We start from the raw sequence: 21,993 nt of genomic DNA, 5'->3' as shown, positions 1-21,993 counted from the left end.
GGATACAGAACGTTTACGATTGCTGAGAAAACCTTTTGAGCCACACTTGGAATACGTCTACACTGCAGTCAAGAGGCATGCTTATAGTCTATGTAGGCATACATTGATCCAGAGTTCTTGGGTGTGCCCACAAGTGCTGTTCTAACCACTGTGTACACATATCGGTAGGCTAAGAAATTACCATTTTCTTTAGTGTGTAGCTGTTTTTTCTCTGTCTTGCCATTTATGTCACTAAAGAGGCATACAGGTGCCTATCTACTATTCTTGGATCCTTTTGCATAACACAAAATTGGCAGCAACCTCCCAAGTAAATCACTATCTCAATGCAACTAGTAAACAAGACTCTTTTCACCAAAGCTCCATACCCAGACACGCCCCAACCTCTTCATTTGCCGTGGCAAAAAGACGGGCCTTGGAACAGCAATGCCCTTTGTCAAAGACTAGACTGAGGTTTCTGAAATGCAGTCCCCATACTTTTGCTAGGACCAAGCCCTTGTCCTGTCCTATCCTAATATCAGCCATCATATGTCCAGTGATTAGAAACAGCCCGCTTTGAGCTTAGTGTCACCAGCAGGCACTAGTCGACTTTGCTAGCTCTTCACCTTGGAACAGGAAACCAGTCCTAGATGTTCCCCACCAGATAGTTGACTATGATTGTTCGCCTCAGCCGTTGCTTTGCCACGCAAAAGAAGACCAAGGCAGTTTTAAATTCCTTTAATGAGCTACTTTTTACCCCTATGAAAAACTTAAAAAACAACAAATGGTCCTGCAGCACCTTAGAGACTAATAAAATGTGTAGCTAGTATCATGAGCTTTCATGGGCACAATCCACATTCATCTGAAGAAGTGCCCATGAAAACTCATGATGTCATTGACATGTTTTGTTAGTCTTTAAGGTGCTGCTAAACTATTCGGGTTTTTTTAAGTTTTTCCAGTTACGGAATAACATGCTACCCCCCTATATCAGAACAGCCTCGCTCTGCTTCTGTTACAGTAGGGGTGTGTCTAGACTACAGGTTTTTGTCAACAAAAGTGGACTTTTGTTGACAAAACTATACCTGCGTCCACACTGCCTTTGAGTTATGTCGACATAACATCGACAGAACTCAGCAGTTTTGTCGACATATGTAAACCTCATTCTACGAGGAATAACGCCTTTTGTTGACAGAGTTCTGTCAATAGAAGGCATTATTGCATCTACACTGTCCTTTGCATCCACACTGTTATGTCGACAAAGCGGCTTGCTTTGTCGACAGAACTGGATGTAGTCTAGACGCTCTTTGTCGACAGAAGCTTTGTCGACAGTATCTGTTGACAAAACTTCTGTCAACAAAACCCTGTAGTCTAGACGTACCCTAGCTGGCTTGACATTAAATCTGTTTAAACTGTTTATCTGTATTGTAGTATCTCTGTGCTTCCTCTTGGCAATGGACGGCATGGCAGACCACAGCAATGAGCCAAAGCACACTTTTGAACCACTGTTCCAGATGTTGGATATAAATGACTCCTCCTCCTCCTATCAGGCCAAGTCTTTTTGGTCTTATTCAGATTGCTTTGAATTGTGCCTTTTAAAGCATCCCTTGTCACCATGCATATTTCATTAAAAACGCTTCCCATGCCAGGTCCTGCACTTAAGGTGAAAGCCCGAGCTCATAGTCCGCACAGTGTAGCCTTTGCTAAGCTGCAGGGTTTGATCCACATTCACAGACAATAGCAGCTTCTCCTCTGCTGAGGGAAGATGATCACAGGCTCTCTGAAGCTCTGGTTCATCAAAGGCCTTTTAATCTGAAAGCTTTCACACTGAACTGCCTGTTAAGTAGGTGTCTAAATCTGTGGAACAGCTGCATTCTAAAGTTTAGACTCACTTCACTTCAAAGAACTTTTTTTCCTGATTAATTAAAAATATCTTTCCTTTCATATTCCAAGACAGGAAAATTATTTTAAAAGCCTGATTCCCTCCCAGTTGGATAGTCATTTTCCTCCAAAATATATATATAGTGCCTGCAAGTGTGATCAGTAGGCACCTGTACACCTACCAAATTCTCAGCCATGAGAAATGTATCAATCACCATGAAATCTGATCTTTCCCCCATACTATACAGATTCCCCGGGGGAGACTAGTTTTTCTCAAACTGGGGGTTCTGACCCAAATGGGAATTGTATGGGGTGTCACAAGGTTATTTTAGGTAGGGGTCACGGTACTACTGCCACCCTTACTTTCTGTGCTGCTTCACATCTGGGTGGCTGGAGAGCAACAGCTGTTAGCTGGGTGCCCAGCTCTGAAGTCAAAGTTCTGCAAGCAGCAGTGCAGAAGTCAGGGTGGCTGTACCATGCTTGTTTCCTCATTCTGCTGGCAGTGGCTTTGCCTTCGGAGCTGGGTCCTGGCCAGGAGCTGCAGCTCTCCAGCAGCCCAGCTCCAAAGGCAGCGCAGAACTAAGGGTAGCATATAGCAAACCGCCCCTCTCCCCGTACCCCACAAGAACCTTGCAACTCTAAACATCTTTTTTGGATTAGGGTTCCTACAATTACACCACCATGAAATCTCCCATTAAAATAGCTGGAATAATTAAATGTATGATTTTTTAAAATCCTGTGACCATGAAATTGACCAAAATGGATTGTGAATTTGGTAGGGCCCTAGTGATCAGAAGGCTAATTCTTCCTAATGGAGGGCCCAAATTCTCCAATGCTACAGGGCTACATACCCTCCTGCTAGTGACAAATGATTGTAGCACAGTGTGAGGACTTTGTAAGGAGTCCCTACAGGGGCCCAAATAAGCCCTTTTTAACAGAATAGCAATATCTGGTTCAAGGACCTGTGGTTCAACTTTTGTGCAGGAAATCCCCACAAAGGGTGACTTTTTAGCCTCACTCTGGAAATTCCACTGTGATACAGCCCTAGATCTGGTGGTGGGCCTCACCAGAATTAGAGCCAGTAATAGAGCAATCTGGCTTTTTTATAGTGCAAAGACTTTTCTTCAAACTTTGCTTGCTAGCTTGAAGGAAATATCACTTTGGAAAGAATGCTCCTCACAGCCTAATAACCTGGAAACCAGCTATTATCTCCTGACTTTCCCGAGGACTAAGCCAAAAGACTTTCTGCTGCCTTGCACCGAGGCTGATTTTAATGACATGTACTGGCTTTCCAGTGAGATTCAAAGTGAACTGTGCAGGACACAAACAGGAAGGGCTGGAATTCCAAAGGCAACAGTTAACCAGGCACAAAATGTGCACTGGAAGCCACAAATTACCACTGTCACTTCTTGCAGCACCATTTTACAGCAATGCAGCTCTATGAAAGGATTTATTTTTCCCTGAGAAGGGAGGAGGAGATTACCCTGGAGAAGTGAATCTTCTCTATTGTCAGGGACTTCTCAGTGAATATTTAAAGGCTCATCCCACATGTCTCAGTTGGGCCTGGATCATATCCTGGAGGAGAAAATATTCACACAGGAGTTAGGAAGCAACTTACCCCCACCCAAGGTTACCTCTCAGTTGTTCCACTGGGATTGCTGCACTGTGGAATTGGCTGGGATCCATCCAAGTGGCTGGCGTTTGGATTCAGAACTCTTGGGAGATCCAGAGGCCCATGTGGCTGCCCTGGTTTGCAGACTCATTAGCAAGCCTTGCTGCTAGTGTTGCAGCTCTAACGCCTGGGGAACAGGGCACCATGCTGTAGTTGTTGACACTTTTTAGGGAAAACATCAGGGTGAGGCAAGACTATCCCAGCAAGCTGCCATTCCCAAGCGCTGCACTGAGACAAGTCGTCTGTGGGATTATGGATGCTGAGTCACCTGGGAACTAGCCCCGTAGAGACTCAGCAGTGTTACAATAATCCTTTGGGCAAGGGGGGGCCTTTTGCAGATCCCCCAGCACTAGCTGGAGATTTGAATGATTCCCCAGGTCCGATGCAGCAAGCTAACACCAGCATCCGCTCCTTTATTTTGTTACACAAAATACTAAGGTGTCCGCATCCATTTCCCCATCTGCGGGGGTCAGATTTTCCATGTTGAAAATTGATGTTTTATTATAAAGCAATTCCGATCTGCACAACCAGCAAGTGCTCTGGTCTGGTTGGATTTGATTGTGGATTGTTACTGACCTACCGGTAACTAGCCCCTTGCTACACCAGCACTGCCCACTGCTCTGGGGCTAGATAACACCAAGAGGCAATAAAAGGAGCTAGACCAAGGTCGTTCCTGCCCACACGCCTCGCTAATCACAGCCTTTCCCTGTGGCGGAGTCACTAGCAGTCAGTCGTCTTAATTGTTTTAGGCCTTGGTTCCATTCAAATTGAATACAAAGCTCTTAAGCGTTTAGTGCCTCAATCACCTGATGGCCTTTGTTTAAATACAAAGACAGTTAAAGTGGTGACACCACCTGTGGGAAAAGTAACCAACCTCAGCGAAGTGATGGCAGGTCAGCGTCTGGACGGGAAAATGGTGCTCAGAGAGCTGTCCGCTCACCTCAGGCACATCACTTAGTGTCAGAGCACAAGCAGAACTAGTCTCCAGCTTCGAGTGTTGCGCAGCATTCACTAGAATGCAGCGTTCACAGACACGTTCGTTAACTTCACTGAGCCTTGTTGTCCCGCTTCTCAAATCAAATCACATATATTGTGAGCGCCATCGGAAAAGGGACGAGCCATTACAGAGTCAGCATGTGCCAAGTTACTCTCCAGTGGCAGCTGACTACTTGTGCTCCAAACAGGACATCTCAGTGGTAACCGTGCTGGCAAATGCTGAATTTCTACTGTCGTTTACTTATGTTCACAGCGACAGACATGCAAGTAAGTTGCAATATATAATAGAAAATTAAACAGAATAGAAAATTAAAATTAAAAAAATCCTTGTTGCCCATAGCTGCCTGAAGAGCCACTTGGGAGGTAGCCACTGACAGTTTTGGGACCATGGTTGGATCCACCCCCAGAATCCCATGCTTTGACCCAGACCATCTGTTGCCTCTTTGCTTCTGGCATGGCAGCCTGAGTTCCTTTATTTTCATGCAGCATTGCTGGGGGTGCCTGCTGTACCCTTTTTCCTCTGTGCCCTGTGCAATGTTGGCACAGATATCAGCCTTTCTTCTGCTGCTTCAGAGCCCTGCCTGCACAGATTCCTCTCCCTGCACAGCAGGTCCAGGATCTCCTGCATGCTCCATGCTGGAGCTTGTTGGCGACCCTGGGCGTGCTGCTGAGATGCGCTGCTCTGCTTGCCATGCTGGTCAAGCAGGAAATGAAATTCCAATTTTTCTGGGGCTCTTCATATATGCCTGGGAGTGCAGCAGAGTTGAAAGTGCTGGCCAGAGCGGCCCTTTGGAGCACTGCGGGACAACTCCTGGAGTCCAAGAACATTGACTTTCACGGTACTGCATCTGCACTACTCCAAAGTTGATCACACAAGGTCACATTTAGCATTACTCCTCTCATCAAGGAGAGTGCAGAAATTGACTTTAACCACCTGGGCTTGGTGGTGTAGACTCATTGTTTATACAGCTGACAGGAAACACCTAAGTTTGACCTAAACTCGAAGTGCGGACCAAGCGTAAGCAATGCCCTTTTCATATACTCCATGTTCATCAGGGACTAGGAAAATTATTGCCACCTTTGCAGCAGCAAATTAGGGAACCCTTTCACCATTGAATAGGGAATATTACACTTCAAATGCAAGCATATGTGGGGCAAGTTCTAACTTAGATATGGGGGCCTGGCTTTTGTGATTGCCTCTGAATGTTGGGACAAGAGAACTGACGTAGAGGAGACAGGTTTCAATAGTATCTTCTAAACAAGACAGTAACTATTTCTCATGAGGTTTGGAATTACTCTGAGAGTCTAATTGGCATAACAGGGGACATGTAACTGGTCAGACAATCAACTGAAATGCGTCAAACACTTCTTCATGGCAATAACTGATGATCAAATTTGCAGAGTTACAACAACAGAAGAAAGCAAGAATGCTGGCACATAAGAACGGCTGTACTGGGTCAGAACAAAGGTCCATCTAGCCCAGTAGCCTGTCTGCCGACAGTGGCCAGCACCAGGTGCCCCAGAGAGGGTGGACCGAAGGCAATGATCAAGCGATTTGTCCCCTGCCATCTCTCTCCAGCCTCTGACAAACAGAGGCCAAGGACACCATTTTATCCCCTGGCTAATAGCCTTTTATGGACCTAACCTCCATGAAATTATCTAGCTTCTCTTTAAACTCTGTTATAGTCCTAGCCTTCACAGCTTCTTCTGGCAAGGAGTTCCACAGATTGACTACACGCTGTGTGAAGAAGAACTTTCTTTTATTAGTTTTAAACCTGCTACCCATTAACTTCATTTGATGTCCTCTAGTTCATATCCCCCCTCAGTCTTCTCTTTTCTAAACTGAAAAGTCCCAGTTGCTTTAACCTCTCCTCATATGGGACCCGTTCCAAACCCCTAATCATTTTAGTTGCCCTTTTCTGAACCCTTTCCCAGGCCAAAATATTTTTTTGAGGTGAGGAGACCACATCTGTACACAGTATACAAGATGTGGGCGTACCATAGTTTTATACAGGGGCAGTAAAATATTCTGGGTCTTATTTTCTATCCCTTTCTTAATAATTCCTAGCATCCTATTTGCCTTTTTGACCGCCGCTGCACACTGTGTGGAAGTTTTCAGAGAACTATCCACGATAACTCCAAGATCTCTTTCGTGATTTGTCGTAGCCAAATTAGCCCCCATCATATTGTACGTATAGTTGGGGTTATTTTTCCCGATGTGCATTACTTTACACTTATCCACATTAAATTTCATTTGCAGTTTGTTGCCCAATCACTCAGTTTGGTGAGATCTTCTTGGAGTCCCTCCAGGTGGCTTCTGTCTTGACTATCCTAAACAGTTTGGTATCATCCACAAACTTTACCACCTCACTGCTTACCCCTTTCTCCAGATTATTTATGAATAAGTTGAAAAGGATTGGTCCCAGGACTGACCCTTGGGGGACATCACTAGTTACCCCTCTCCATTCTGAAAATTTACCATTTATTCCTACCCTTTGTTTCCTGTCTTTTAACCAGATCTCAATCCAAGAAAGGACCTTCCCTCTTATCCCAAGGCCATGTAAGTTACACAACAGCCTTTGGTGAGGGACCTTGTCAAAGGCTTTCGAAAATCTAAGTATACTATATCTACTGGATCCCCCTTGTCTACATGTTTGTTAACCCCTTCAAAGAACTCTAATAGATTAGTAAGACAGGATTTCCCTTTACAGAAACCATGTTGACTTTTGTCCAACAAATTATGTTCTTCTACATGCTTCACAATTTTATTCTATACTATTGTTTCAACTAATTTGCCCGGTACTAAAGCTAGACTTACCGGTCTGTAATTGCCAGGATCGTCTCTAGAGCCCTTTTTGAATATTGGTGTAATGTTGGCTACCTTCCAGTCATTAGGTACGGAAGCCAATTTAAAGGATAGGTTACAAAACACAGATAATAGTTCAACAATTTCCCATTTGAGTTCTTTTAGAATCCTTGGATGAATGCCATCCGGTCCCGGAAATTTGTTAACATTAAGTTTTTCTATTTGTTCCAAAACTTCCTCTAATGACACTTCAATCCGGGACAGTTCCTCAGATTCATCACCCGCAAAGGATGGTGCAGATTTGGGAATCTCCCTAACGTCCTCAGCCGTGAAGACTGAAGCAAAGAAATCATTTAGTTTCTCCCCAATGGCTTTATCGTCCTTGATTGCTCCTTTTATATCTCGATCATCTAGGGGACCCACAGGTTTTTTAGCAGGCTTCCTGCTTCTAATATGCTTAAAAAACATTTAGTTATTTCTTTGAGTTTTTGGCTAGCTGTTCCTCAAAATCTTTTTTTGCTTTTCTTATTACATTTTTACACTTCATTTGACAGTGTTTATGTTCCTTTCTATTTATCTCACGAGGATTGGACTTCACCTTCTTCAAAGATGCCTTTTTGTCCCTCACTGCTTCTTTTACATGGTGGTTAAGCCAGGGTGACTCTTTTTTAGGTCTCTTGCTATGTTTTTTAATTTGGGGTATACATTTAAGTTGGGCCTCTATTATGGTGTCTTTAAAAAGTTTCCATGCAGCTTGCAGGGATTTGGCTCTAGTCATTGTGCTTTTAATTTCTGTTTAACTAACCTCCTCATTTTTGTGTAATTCCCCTCTTTGAAATTAAATGCCAGAGTGCTGGACTGCTGAGGTGTTCTTCCCACGACAGAAATGTTGAATGTTATTATATTATGGTCACTATTCCCAAGCAGTCCTGTAACGGTTATATCCTGGACCTGATCCTGCACTCCACTCAGGACTAAATCGAGAATTGCCTCACCCCTTGTGAGTTCCTGTACCAGCTGCTCCAAGAAGCAGTCATTTAAGCCATTGAGAAATTTTATTTCTGCTTCTCTTCCTGAGGTGACATGTATCCAGTCAATATGGGGGTAATTAAAATCCCCCATTATTACAGAGTTCTTTATTTTGGTAGCTTCTCTAATCTCCCTCAGCATTTCAATGTCAGTATCGCTGTCCTGGTCAGGTGGTCGGTAATATACCCCTACTGCTAATTTCTTATTATTGGAGCATGGAATTACTATCCATAGCGATTCTATTGAACTGGTTGATTCATTTAATATTTTTATTTCATTTGATTCTACATTATCTTTCACATACAGTGCCACTCCGCCACCCAGCCGGCCTGCTCTATCCTTTCAATATATTTTATATCCCGGTGTGATTGTGTCCCACAGATTTTCCTCATTCTACCAGGTTTCAGTGATGCCTATTATGTCAATCTCCCCCTTTAATACTAGGTACTCTAGTTCACCCATCTTATTAGTCAGACTCCTAGCATTTGTGTAGAAGCACTTTAAAAATTTTCCACTGCTTATTTGTCTGCCCTTCCCTGATGCATTGGATTCCTTTATATGCAGTTGTTTGTCTGCTCTGACCCATGGTTTGTCCTCTCCCCTTCTCTCTTTCTGACTACAGCTTAAAGAATCTCTATCAATGGATTCTCCTCTAAGAGACGTCTCCCTCCGATTTACGTGCATCTCCGCACCAATCGGCTTTCCCTCATCTCTTAATTTAAAAACTTCTCTCCGGCCTTTTTAATGTTTAGTGCCAGCAGTCTGGTTCCACCCTGGTTTAGGTGGAGCCCATCCTTCCTGTATAGTCTCCCCCTCTCCCAAAAGTGTCCCCAGTTCCTAATAAATCCAAACCCCTCTTCCCTACACCATTGTCTCATCCACACATTGAGACACTGAAGCTCTGCCTGCCTACCTGACCCTGCACGCGGAACTGGGAGCATTTCCAAGAATGCCACCATAGAGGTCCTGGATTTCAGTCTCTTTCCTAACAACCTAAATTTGGCCTCCAGGACATCTCTCCAACCCTTCCCTACGTCATTGGTACCTACATGTACCACGACCATCTTGCAGGAGATGGTCTAGCAGGGAAGCCATCACTGGTATCAGCAAACACAGGAAAAGGTCTGGGCTTCTACTCTGGGGCAGGTGAGAAGTGGGAGACAACGTTTTCCAGTATCTTCAAGCCCCATAATTCTTAGTCCTGCCTCACTGCAGGCAACTGGACTAGCTGAGCTATTGAGGCCCATTTCTGTAACTCTCCTAGTACAGCTCCCCCAAGAAATTCCCTCCAGATCACAAGTCTTGGCATTCTCCCCTCCCCATGTAGGTAACAGCCGGATACCACTGTGATCTGTGCTATTTCTTGTCCTTTAGGCCAAGGGCTGACAGGTAGGTGCTAGCCATGTCCCTATCTCCTCATCAGTCACCAGAGCAGGCCTGGCACAGCATCGGGTGTGAGCTGCATCTGGCAGAATGAGTGCAGTAGTTGGCACAGTCATACGTGCTGGCCCCATCGGTGCTCGGGGGCTGGAGCATGCAGGGAGAAAAATCAGTGGGTGTTGAGCACCCACCGGCAGCTGCTCCTCTTTCCCCAGCACCTTCCAATCACTGGGAAACCCACTGATCTGCTGCTCTCCCTCCCTCCCAGCTCCTCCGGCTGCTAGGAAACCACCGCTTGATGGCATTTAGAGACTCTGGAAAGGAGGGGGAGGCCATGGGAAAAGGTGGGGTGGGGGTTAGAGGGAAGGGGTGGAATGGGATGGAGGGGGGTTGAGCACAGTCCCCTGCATACACACTATGGGTATGTCTACACTACCACCCTCGTTCAAACTAGGGTGGTTAATGTAGTCATTCAAAGTTGCAAATGAAGCCTGGGATTTAAATATCCCAGGCTCCATTTGCATCTTGCTGGGCGCCGCCATTTTTAAATCCCCGTTAGTGCGGACTCCGTGCCCGCAGCACGGAGTAGGTAGTTCGAATTAGGCTTTCTAATTCCACGAGGAGTAACGGTAGTGATAGACGATCCCATTCAGGCATTGCCCAGCACAGAGGACAAGCCTCCTTGAGTACTTTCTGCTTCAAACCAGTGTTACTGGATTGGAAACAAGCGGTTCTCCGGCATGTGCATTTGCTTCCTTAAAGGTTAGGCACTAAAGGTCCAACGGGAACTAAGTATGCAGTGGAATTATAGCCATGTTGGTCCCAGGATGTTTGGAGAGACTAGGGTGAGTGAGCTAGTGTCTTTTATAGGGCCAACTTCCACATCTGTTGGTGAGCTGCACTTTCCATGGGGCTCTTCTGCAGGGTTGGGGGCCATGCACTGAGTGTCACAGCTAAAAATAAGGGGGGCAGACTGTTTAGCGCAACCTGTAAATGTTTAGTGCAAGGGACATTCGGTGTGAAGTACGAACACCTCTCCAGTCACAAAGGGAAGGGTGGTCAGTGGGGTTGTAATAAGCAGTAAACTCAGGGTCTCTATTCAGTCCATGACTTTTTTGTATCTAGCAAAGTATAAATCAAACCCTTTTAAGGATGTCCCAGGTTGGGCACCAGTGACAGTATGTGCCAACCGCCGCAGCGGTGTTGAACTTCAATGAGCACAGCCACCCCCGCCCCCCCCCCACACACACACACACCTCACCTGTAAGCTGGGTCAGGGCTGGAAAACGGGCCTACCAGGGGAGATGATTAGCTCAATTAGTAGTAGCCCTGGGGTCCTTAACTTCCTGAGCAGAGTGTGGCTGAGCCCAGGGATGGTTGCATGCCTGCTGCCCCTTGCAGCCCTGAGTGGAAGGTGGGCCAGACTCTGATCAGTTGCTTTATTCTATTTACAAGTGGCTTGTCTGTGGGCATGGAGCTGGACTGCCAGGGGGTCAGCTGCAATCTGGTCTCAGTTTCTCAGATCTTTGCTAGCCCCAGAAATGGTGGATTCCCATGGGACGGAGTCGGTGAGCTGAGTTTCCCACACCCTGTGCTTATTACTGCCTCATAGACTCATAGACTCATAGACTTTAAGGTCAGAAGGGACCATTATGATCATCTAGTCTGACCCCCTGCACAGTGCAGGCCACAGAATCTCGCCCACCCCTCTTAGAATAATCCTCTCACCTATGTCTCAGATATTGAAGCCTTCAAATACTTTGAAGGCCCCAACATGCAGAGAGTCCTTCAGCTGTGATCTGTGCCCAATGCTACAGAGGAAGGCGAAAAACCTCCAGGGCCTCTGCCAATCTACCCTGGAGGAAAATTCCTTCCTGACCCCAAATATGGCGATCAGCTAAACCCTGAGCATGTGGGTAAGACTCACCAGCCAGACACCCAGAAAGTTCCCTATAGCAACTCCTATCATCCCTCCATTGACCTATTTCCAACTGATAATGAATGGTCAATTAGTTACCAAGATCATGTTATTTCATCCCACCATCCCCTTATCATAGAATCATAGAACTGGAAGAGACCTCAGAAGGTCGTCAAGTCCAGCCCTCCGCTCTAGGCAGGACCAATCCCATCTAAATCAACCCGGCCAGGGCTTTGTCAAGCCGAGACTTAAACACCTCTAGGGATGGAGACTCCACTACTTCCCTAGGTAACCCATTCCAATGCTTCACTACCCTCCTAGTAAAATAGTTTTTCCTAATATCCAATCTGGACCTCTCCCACCACAACTTGAGACCATTGCTCCTTGTTCTGCCATCTGTCACTACTGAGAACAGCCTCTCTCCATCCTCTTCGGAACCTCCCTTCAGGAAGTTGAAGGCTGCTATCAAATCCCCCCTCACTCTTCGCTTCTGCAGACTAAACAGACCCAAGTCCCTCAGCCTCTCCTCGTAGGTCATATGCTCCAGACCCCTAATCATTTTGGTTGCCCTCCACTGGACCCTCTCCAAAGCTTCTGCATCCTTTTTGTAGTGGGGGGCCCAGAACTGGACACAATACTCCAGATGTGGCCTCACCAAAGCCGAATAAAGGGGAATAATGACATCTCTGGATCTGCTGGCAATGCTCCTCTTAATGCATCCTAATATGCCATTAGCCTTCTTGGCTACAAGGGCACACTGTTGACTCATATCTAGCTTCTCATCCACTGTAACCCCCAGGTCTTTTTCTGCAGAACTACTACTTAACTGGTTGGTCCCCAGCCTGTAACTATGCTTGGGATTCTTCCGTCCCAAGTGCAGGACTCTACACTTGTCTTTGTTGAATCTCATGAGATTTCTAGTGGCCCAATCCTCCAATTTGTCTAAGTCACTCTGGACCCTATCTCTGCCCTTAAGCGTATCTACCTCTCCCCCTAGCTTAGTGTCATCTGCAAACTTGCTGAGGGTGCAATCTATCCCCTCATCCAGGTCATTAATAAAGATATTGAACAAAACCGGTCCTAGAACCGAACCTTGGGGCAAGAGACTGAGACCTGGCGGCTGGGTGAGCAGAGGGTTCTCTCACATCCCATGCGGGGTTTGGGAGATGAGCTGTGAGGTCACAAAGAAAGGGAGTGACACAAAGGCTAAGTCTACACTGCAGGCTTTTTGCACAAGAATGGCCATTTTTGCACAAAAACTGCACGCACATTCTACACTGCACGTGAATTTTTGTGCAAGTACTTTTACGGTAAAGCATCAGAAGAGAGGCTTCTTGTACAAGAGTTATTCCTCTCCCAACGAGGAATAAGCCCTCTTGCGCAAGAAGGCAGAGTGGATTGGCAACAGGAGGTCTTGCGCAAGAAACCCCTATGGCTAAAATGGCCACCAGAGCTATCCACACTGCCATGGACTTTCTTGCGTAAAAGCACAAGACCTTTTGCACAAGAACTCTTACGCAAAACCGTTCTTGTGCAAGAAGCCTGCAGTGTAGACGTAGCCAAAGTGACTAGTCACTCCTCACCATTCAGGCTTGACTTCCCTGGCCTGCTTTCTGTTATATCAGCCATAGGAAGAGAGGCGTCTTTCCCCTGACATCCTCGATTATTGGGAGAGGGGAGGTTAGGCTGGGCTGTGAGGCTGCAGAAGAGGTGCTGGCAACTCCTTTCCAAACCGTCTATGCTGGATCCAATAGGATTTACTTCTGAGCTCAGGTAGAACAAAGCAAAGCAAGAAGTTTATCAATAACTTTCAGGGCCTTTGCTTTAATGATTATAGAACCATAGAATCATAGAACACTAGAACTGGAAGGGACCTGGAGAGGTCATCGAGTCCAGTCCTCTGCCCTCACAGCAGGAACAAGAACCATCTAGATCATCCCTGACAGGTGTCTGTCTAACCAGCTCTTAAATATCTCCGGTGATGGAGATTCCACAACCTCCCTAGTCAATTTATTCCAGTGTTTAACCACCCTGACAGTTAGGAAGTGTTTCCTAATGTCCAACCTAAACCTTGCCTGCAGTTTTAGCCCATTGCTTCTTGTCCTATCATCAGAAGCCAAAGAAAACAATTCCCCGCCCCCCTTCTTATAACTCCCTTTTAGAGACTTGAAAACCACTATCATGTCCTCTCTTAAGGTACATCTAGAATACAGGCTTTTGTCGACAGAAGTTTTGCCGACAGGTACTGTCGACAAAAAGCTTCTGTTGACAAAGAGCGTCTAGACTACATCCAGTTCTGTCAACAAAGCAAGCTGCTTTGTCGACATGGCAGTGTAGACGCAAAGGACAGTTTAGATGCAATAACGCCTTCTGTCAACAGAACTCTGTCAACAAAAGGCGTTATTCCTCGTAAAATGAGGTTTACCAGCGTCAAAAAAACTGCTGAGTTCTGTCAATGTTATGTCGACAGAACTCAGCGGTAGTGTAGAACTCAGCGGTTTAGTTTTGTCGACAAAAGTCCACTTTTGTCGACAAAACCCTGTAGTCTAGACACACCCTCAGTCTTCTCTTTTCCAAACTAAACAAGCCCAGTTCTTTCAGCCTTCCTTCATAGGACATGTTCTCAAGACCTTTAATCACTCCTGTTGCTCTTCCCTGGACCTTCTCCAATTTCTCCACATCTTTTTTGAAACGTGGTGCCCAGAACTGGACACAATACTCCAACTGAGGCCTAACCAGTGCAGAGTAGAGAAGGTTGAATGACTTCTCGTGTCTTGCTCACAACACACTTGTTAATGCATCCTAGAATCATGTTTGCTTTTTTTGCAACAGTGTCACATAATAAAGAGAACCTAGCTTTTCCATAGCTAATATTGTATCTGTAATATATCTCATATGTACATTAATGAATGGCCTATATTTTAAGACTATATAAAGAGCTAGGATCAAAAGACATAAGGATTATCAACCCTCATGTTTAGGCCGTAAGACAACTATTAGCTGCCTATGGTTAAGAAGAGATTAAGGCTACAGACATGCCATTGCATAAATGTTTGGGTTTTCAGACATCTAACTTTTCTAAGTAATTTTAACTTGTTCTTTTTTTATTTTATCTTCTAAACCAAAAGAAAGAAGTTGTGAAGCGCCTCTGCCATTTCCAGGTTTCCTGTTACTGTTTTTCCCTCCTCACTGAGCAGTGGGCCTACCCTGTCCTTGGTCTTCCTCTTGCTTCTAATATATTTATAGTGTCCTCTTGTTACCCTTTATGCCTCTAGCTAGTTTCAGATCATTTTGTAGCTTAGTCTTTCTAATCTTGCCCCTGCATGCCTATATTGTTTGCTTATATTCATCCTTTGTAATTTGTCCTAGTTTCCACTTTCTATATGACTCCTTTTTTATTTTGGGATCATGCAAGATCTCCTGGTTAAGCTAAGGCGGTCTTTTGCCATACTTTCTATCTTTCCAATGCAATTGAATAGCTTGCTTTTGGGTCCTTAATAATGTCCCTTTGAAAAACTGCCAACTTTCGTCAGTTGTTTTTCCCTTAGTCTCGCTTCCCATGGGACCTTACCTACCAGGTCTCTGAGCTTACCAAAATCTGCCTTCCTGAAATCTTTTGTCTCTATTTTGCTGTTCTCCCTTCCACCATTCCTTAGAATCACAAACTCTAAGATTTCATGATCACTTTCATCCAAGCTGCCTTCTACTTTCAAATTCTCAACCAGTTCCTCCCTATTTGTTAAAATCAAATATAGAACAGATTCTCCCCAGTAGCTTTCTCAACTTTCTGAAATAAAAAATTGTCTCCAATGCAGTCCAAGAACTTATTGGATAATCTGTGCACTGCTGTGTTAGTTTCCCAACATGTCTAGATAGTTGAAGTCCCCCATCACTACCAAATCCTGCACTTTGGATGATTTTGTTAGTTGTTTAGAAAAAGCCTCATCCACCTCTTCTATCTGGGTAGGTGGTCTGTAGTAGACCCTTAGCATGACATCACCCTTGTTTTTTACCCTTTTTAACCTAACCCAGAGACTCTCAACACATCTGTCTCTTACGTCCATCTCCACCTCAGTCCAAGTGTGTATATTTTTAGTATATAAGGCAACACCTACTCCCTGTTTACCCCACCTATTCTTCCTGAGCAAGCTGGTCCCTTCTATATCAATATTCCAATTGTGTGTATTATCCCACCAAGTCTCTGTGATATCAACTATGTCATAGTTGTGTTTATTTATTAGGATTTCAAGTTCTTCCTGCTTATTGCCCATACTTCTTGTATTTGTATACAGGCATCTAAGATACTGATTTGATTTTTGCCTCCCAGTCCTGCCTAGTCCCTCCTTTTTCTCTGCTGTTATAGCCCATGTTCTCTCCCATTTCTGACCCAACTCCCCAGTCTCCATGTTTTTCACTTACCTGTGGGCTTTGGTCACCTGACCCCGTCGAACCTAGTTTAAAGCCCTCCTCAGTAGGTTAGCAAGTCTGCATCCAAATGTGGTCTTCCCCTTCCTCAAAAGGTGAACCCCATCCCTGCTTAGCAGTCCTTCTTGGATGGCTGAGGACGCCAAAGCCCTCCTGGCGACACCATCTTCACAGCCAGGCATTCACCTGTCACTGCCTAGGCCCTTACCATTGACAGGAAGAACTGAAGAGAATACCACATGTGCTCCAATCTCCTTCCTCCGTACTCCCAGAGCCCTGTAGTCACTCTTGATCTGCTCAAGGTCACACCTTGCAGTATCATAAGTGCCCACCTGGATGAGTAGCAAGGGGTAGTAGTCAGAGGGCTGGATAATCCTCAACAATACTCCATAAAGTATTGGATATGGGCCTCTGGCAGGCAGCACACCTCCCAAGATGACATGTCAGGGCGACAGATGAGTGCCTCCATCCCCCTCAGAAGAGAGTCTCCAACCACCACTACCCTACGTGTCCTCCTTGCAGTGGTGGCAGCAGACCTCCCAGCCTTGGGGATACATAGAATCGTAGAATCATAGGACTGGAAGGGACCTCGAGAGGTCTTCGAGTCCAGCCCCCCGCCCTCAAGGCAGGACCAAGCTCCACCTACACCATCCCTGACAGATGTCTATCTAACCTGTTCTTAAATATCTCCAGAGAGGGAGATTCCACCACCTCCCTTGGCAATTTATTCCAATATTTGACCACCCTGACAGTTAGGAATTTTTTCCTAATGTCCAATCTAAACCTCCCATGCTGCACTTTAAGCCCATTACTCCTTGTCCTGTCCTCAGAAACCAAGAGGAACAAATTTTCTCCTTCCTCCTTGTGACACCCTTTTAGATATTTGAAAACCGCTATCATGTCCCCCCTTAATCTTCTTTTTTCCAAACTAAACAAGCCCAGTTCATGAAGCCTGGCTTCATAGGTCATGTTCTCTAAACCTTTAATCATTCTTGTCGCTCTTCTCTGAACCCTTTCCAATTTCTCCACATCTTTCTTGAAATGTGGCGCCCAGAACTGGACACAGTACTCCAGCTTAGGCCTAACTAGTGCAGAGTAGAGCGGCAGAATGACTTCACGAGTTTTGCTTACAACACACCTGTTGATACAACCTAGAATCATATTTGCTTTTTTTGCAACAGCATCACACTGTTGACTCATATTCAACTTGTGGTCCACTATGACCCCTAGATCCCTTTCCGCCATGCTCCTTCCTAGACAGTCGCTTCCCATCTTGTATGTATGGAACTGATTGTTCCTTCCTAAGTGGAGCACTTTGCATTTCTCTTTATTAAACCTCATCCTGTTTACCTCTGACCATTTCTCTAACTTGCTAAGGTCATTTTGAATTATGTCCCTATCCTCCAAAGAAGTTGCAACCCCACCCAGTTTGGTATCATCTGCAAACTTAATAAGCGTACTCTCTATCCCAGTATCTACATCATTGATGAAGATATTGAACAGTACGGGTCCCAAAACAGACCCTTGCGGAACTCCACTTGTTATCCCTTTCCAGCAGGATTTAGCACCGTTAACAACAACTCTCTGACTACGGTTATCCAGCCAATTATGCACCCACCTTATCGTGGCCCTATCTAAGTTATATTTGCCTAGTTTATCAATAAGAATATCATGCGAGACCGTATCAAATGCCGTACTAAAGTCTAGGTATATGACATCCACCGCTTCTCCCTTATCCACAAGGCTCATTATCCTATCAAAGAAAGCTATCAGATTATGAAGCATCTTGTCTTCAGCGATAGGGGCAATTCCCTATCTCCCGTATCCAGAACAGTGTAGTGATTTCCCATGGTGGAAGGGTTGGGAGCAGTGGTGGAGCACTGCCTGCTGCTATAAGTGACCAGCTACTACTGTCCCCCCTGAGCCATCTCCTCCTCTACCAGTGGTGTGTCAGTGGTCTTTTGTTGTGGGACAGCTACCTCAGCCTCAGCTATCTTCACATGAATACTCTCCCAGAATTGCTCGTGGATTCGGATACTCCTCAGCCTACCCACCACCTCCTGTAGTTCTTCCACCTGCTTCCTGAGAGATTCCACCAGCAGGCCCCTTTCACATTGGATGGTCCCCCCAGCCTGAATTTCTGTAAGTGGGAATTGCAAGTCACAGTCCCTGTGAAACCACACCAGGATCTGGGTAGAGGCATCCATGCTCAAGTGGTCTGTCTGGCCACAGGAGGAGGCGGAGGCAACAGAAGCAGTGCTGGCACAGGTGTTGTAGGTCTTCCTAGCCATAGCAGGACTCTCTCTTACACTCCCCTGCCTGCAGCCCCCTGTCTGCTTTGCTCCCTTGATTTCTCTGCCTCTGGCTTTTAAAGCCTGCTCCCTTAAGTCAGGCCTACCCCTCGTTAGCCACACAGGGAAAGGCTGATCCTGAGGCTGATCAAAGGCAATCAAGTGAACAAAGGGTCAAACGCTCCCAAACACACAATCCCAACTGCCACAGTAACTGAAATCAGAATCAAAATTCAAACAGTTGAGCAAACTCACTCACACCAAAAGCTAGTACACTCACCTGGCAGCCTCAGGGATGTGCCATCCAGATCTGGGAGCAGTGCAGGGCCAGGACAGGCATGGAGCCTGCCTTAGTCCTGCTGCAACACCAGCTAGGAGCCACCCAAGGTAACCACTGCCTGGCCAGAGCCCGAGCCCGAGCCCCAGTCCTCTGCCCCAGGCCTGAGCCCCCTCCCAGAGCCCACACCATGAGCTCCTCCTGCACCCTAACCTCCTGCCCCAGGCCTGAGCCCCCTCCAAGAGTCTGTACTTCTTTCCAGACCCAAACTCTGTGTCCTGAACCCCCACTGCACCTAAACCTCCTGACTTCACCCTGAATCTCCTACTGCATCCTAACCCTACATTAGGCTCAGTCCAGAGCCCTCTCCCACACTCCAGATCCCTCAGCCCCGCCCAGAGCCTGAACATCTTCACCCCAGCATCCTGCCCATCCCAGTGAAAGTGAGGGAGGAAGAGGGAATGTGAGTGGAGATGGGGCCTTGGCGAAGGGGTGTGATGGATCAGGGGGGCAGGCAATGCTGTTTGGGTTTGTGTAATTAGCCAGCTGACAACCCTACCCTGACTTAATCTCTCCTCCTGAGGAGAAGGCAACAGATCAAGAACAAAGACGGGGGCAAAGAGCAGAAATCCAATGGCCATCATGCTGAAGATTCTGCTTTCTTGCAGCTTTAGGCCTGTTTGGAGGAATTGTCTGCAACCAGCAGCAGCTGAACTATTTTTGCACCCACACACATCCAACTTGCTCTCCATCTCCTGCATTCTGCCTCTCTGGTCACCTCTTTACCACTGCTTAGCATCATTACTCGTTAAACTGAGATCAGGCCTCCACTGCAGTGCACAAGTATCGAGTGACCATGAGTCCCTGTGCTTAATATCTAACTAGACAAAGCATAGAGGAGAAACCAGAGATGCAGAGAAAAAATGGCTGCCAAAGGTCCTGGAATAGATGAGTGGCAGCACTGACAACAGAAACCAGTTTTGCTTGGTCCCAGTCCAGCATCTTTTTCACTGGACCATACTTTGTCTGCTACCTAGTGATGAGACAACCAGAATGGGGCTAAACATTAGAGAAGTTCTTCCATCTGGCCTCGTTGGATCAAAGTCATCCCTGATTTAATTTCACTGGCTGTTTGGAAAACACCAGCAATTCTAGAGTCAAAGGAAATTCCCCAGTTTGATTCTGAGAATTTCTTGACTCAGGCACTTGGCAGTGGGGCATCAAAGGGGACGGGTGGGGGCTGCATGATTATATTTTTGTGGCTTGCACATATTACAACACTCTTTATGATCAGATGCCAACAACCAAAGGAAGACAACACAAGACAGAAATTGTGAAACATGCAGCCTAAGTCCCAACATGGCTCTAACAAGGCTAGTGCTTAGGTACTGCCTGGCTGGTCAGCCTGGATACACAAAAGTCTGAACATCTGTCTAAGACAGTGGTTCCCAACATTTCTGAGCATACAGATCCCTTTTCTATCTATTAACATTTCATGCACCCCCACTCCCCCGCCCCGCTTCCTGGGGGGAGAAAGAAAAGAAAAGATGGGGTGCACTGTGGTGGGTCCAATCCTTATTTTTAAACTTTCCCCAGATCCCCTGCAGTACCATCATGGCCCTCCAGCAGACTGCGGACCACAGGTTGGGAACCACAGGTCTGAGAGAATCTCTTTTGATTCACCTCACTCAAGAACAAGTAACAAACAACAATTGTTGCTTATAGATCACAAAATGCCCCGTTCAAGTCTCAGCTAGAGTAATTAGCAAGACATTCACTCTGAGCTCAGTCCATCCATTGATTTCAATCTGTGCAAGGCTTTCTCTCAAACAGTAATCACCTGCATTACTAGGTTCCTGGATTCTTCTTCACAATGTATCTCCTTCAGCTACCACACCCAAGGAAAACAATTGGAGAGCTTTGTTTTAATTCTCAGCTGCCTGGTATCTTGACTTTCCCAGAGTTAAATACCGCCTCTACTCCACCAGCTCTGTCTAAAACGATGGACAGTCTCTGCTTATATTTTACCTTGAGAAAACTTGCCTGGTGTGTTGTTCGTTTATAAACTTAGTCATGACAACTCGTCCGAGTGTTGGTGCCATGTATTGTACAGCTGTTAGCTTTCCGTACTGATTTTCAATGGCACAGCTAGGAGCATAAAATTAAAGCAGAAGAGAATCCTAATATGGCTGCTCTATACAAACTTCGCCCCCCCCCCTTCCACCCCAGCCCTACATCCTGTTCTCCTGTCATCACACTGTGCTCATTAGAGCTGATCCCAGTGATACTTTTATCCAGCCAAAAGTGCTTCATTTACAACCCTCGCATGCCAGGTGCTGAATGTCTTCTCTCAGGGGGAGGCCTTGAACCAGGAGTCACAGCCACATGCCTCATTCCTGCCCTATAATGCCACCGGAAGCCTTCAATGGACACCTTATGGCATAAACTCTCTAGCCCTTGCCTTGGAGTGAAATAGACGTTTGGGTTGGAGTCGGTCCCCTCTGGGAGGCTAGTAGGCTCTGCCAGTCATTCAGCAAGGAGGTAGAGATGAAACTGCAGATATAAATGTAGGCAGGACCATTGCCAGTTAGCAGATCCTCCATCCTGAGCTGGCAAATGAGGAATTCAGGACAGAGGCAATCCTTTGTTTCTTGACAGACATTAGCTAGCTGTACTGTTCACTGTGAATTCCGATAAAAGACACTATTAGGCACATATTAATAGGAGTTTCATGTCACACGTCTTCAGGTCTGAGTAACAGAAGATCAGATTAATGCCCATTTTAGCTCACCTATCTCATCTGCATTTGTACAGATAGTATATATGCTATACACTGAACTATCCATTCCTCAGGAAAAAGCCTGAATGATCCAGCCCTCTCCTGCCAGGTTCATATTAATCTTAGGAAGAATAAAAAACATCACCATGGTCATTAAATTCTGCTATTAACACTGTAGCATGAAATCCCAGATTCTAAAACTCTGCAAAATACAGAATGTAATGAAACTGAAAATATAGACACGTTCTTGAGAGAATGGGGGAGTTCCCAAATTAATCTCACAGGGTATGTCTACACTACCCTCCTAGTTCGAACTAGGAGGGTAATGTAGGCATACCGCACTTGCAAATGAAGCCCGGGATTTGAATTTCCCGGGCTTCATTTGCATAAGCCAGGTGCCGCCATTTTTAAATCCTGGCTCGTTCGAACCCCGTGCCGTGCGGCTACACGCGGCACGGACTAGGTAGTTCGGACTTGGCTTCCTAGTCCGAACTACCGTTACTCCTCATTCCACGAGGAGTAACGGTAGTTCGGACTAGGAAGCCTAGTCCGAACTACCTAGTCCG

The 21,993-nt window shown here is 45.9% G+C and overlaps 1 protein-coding gene across 1 annotated transcript in view; it reads left to right on the top strand.

Moving 5' to 3' along the window:
* Positions 1-21,993, top strand: part of LOC102447587 (glypican-5-like) — a 741,836-nt gene that overhangs the window by 640,978 nt on the left and 78,865 nt on the right. The window lies entirely within an intron of this gene.

Source organism: Pelodiscus sinensis, chromosome 10 (genome assembly GCF_049634645.1).
Source record: "Pelodiscus sinensis isolate JC-2024 chromosome 10, ASM4963464v1, whole genome shotgun sequence".
NCBI classification, from domain to species: domain Eukaryota; kingdom Metazoa; phylum Chordata; order Testudines; family Trionychidae; genus Pelodiscus; species Pelodiscus sinensis.
The sequence above is the reverse complement of the archived record's forward strand: the minus strand, read 5'-3'. Positions and strand labels throughout refer to the sequence as shown.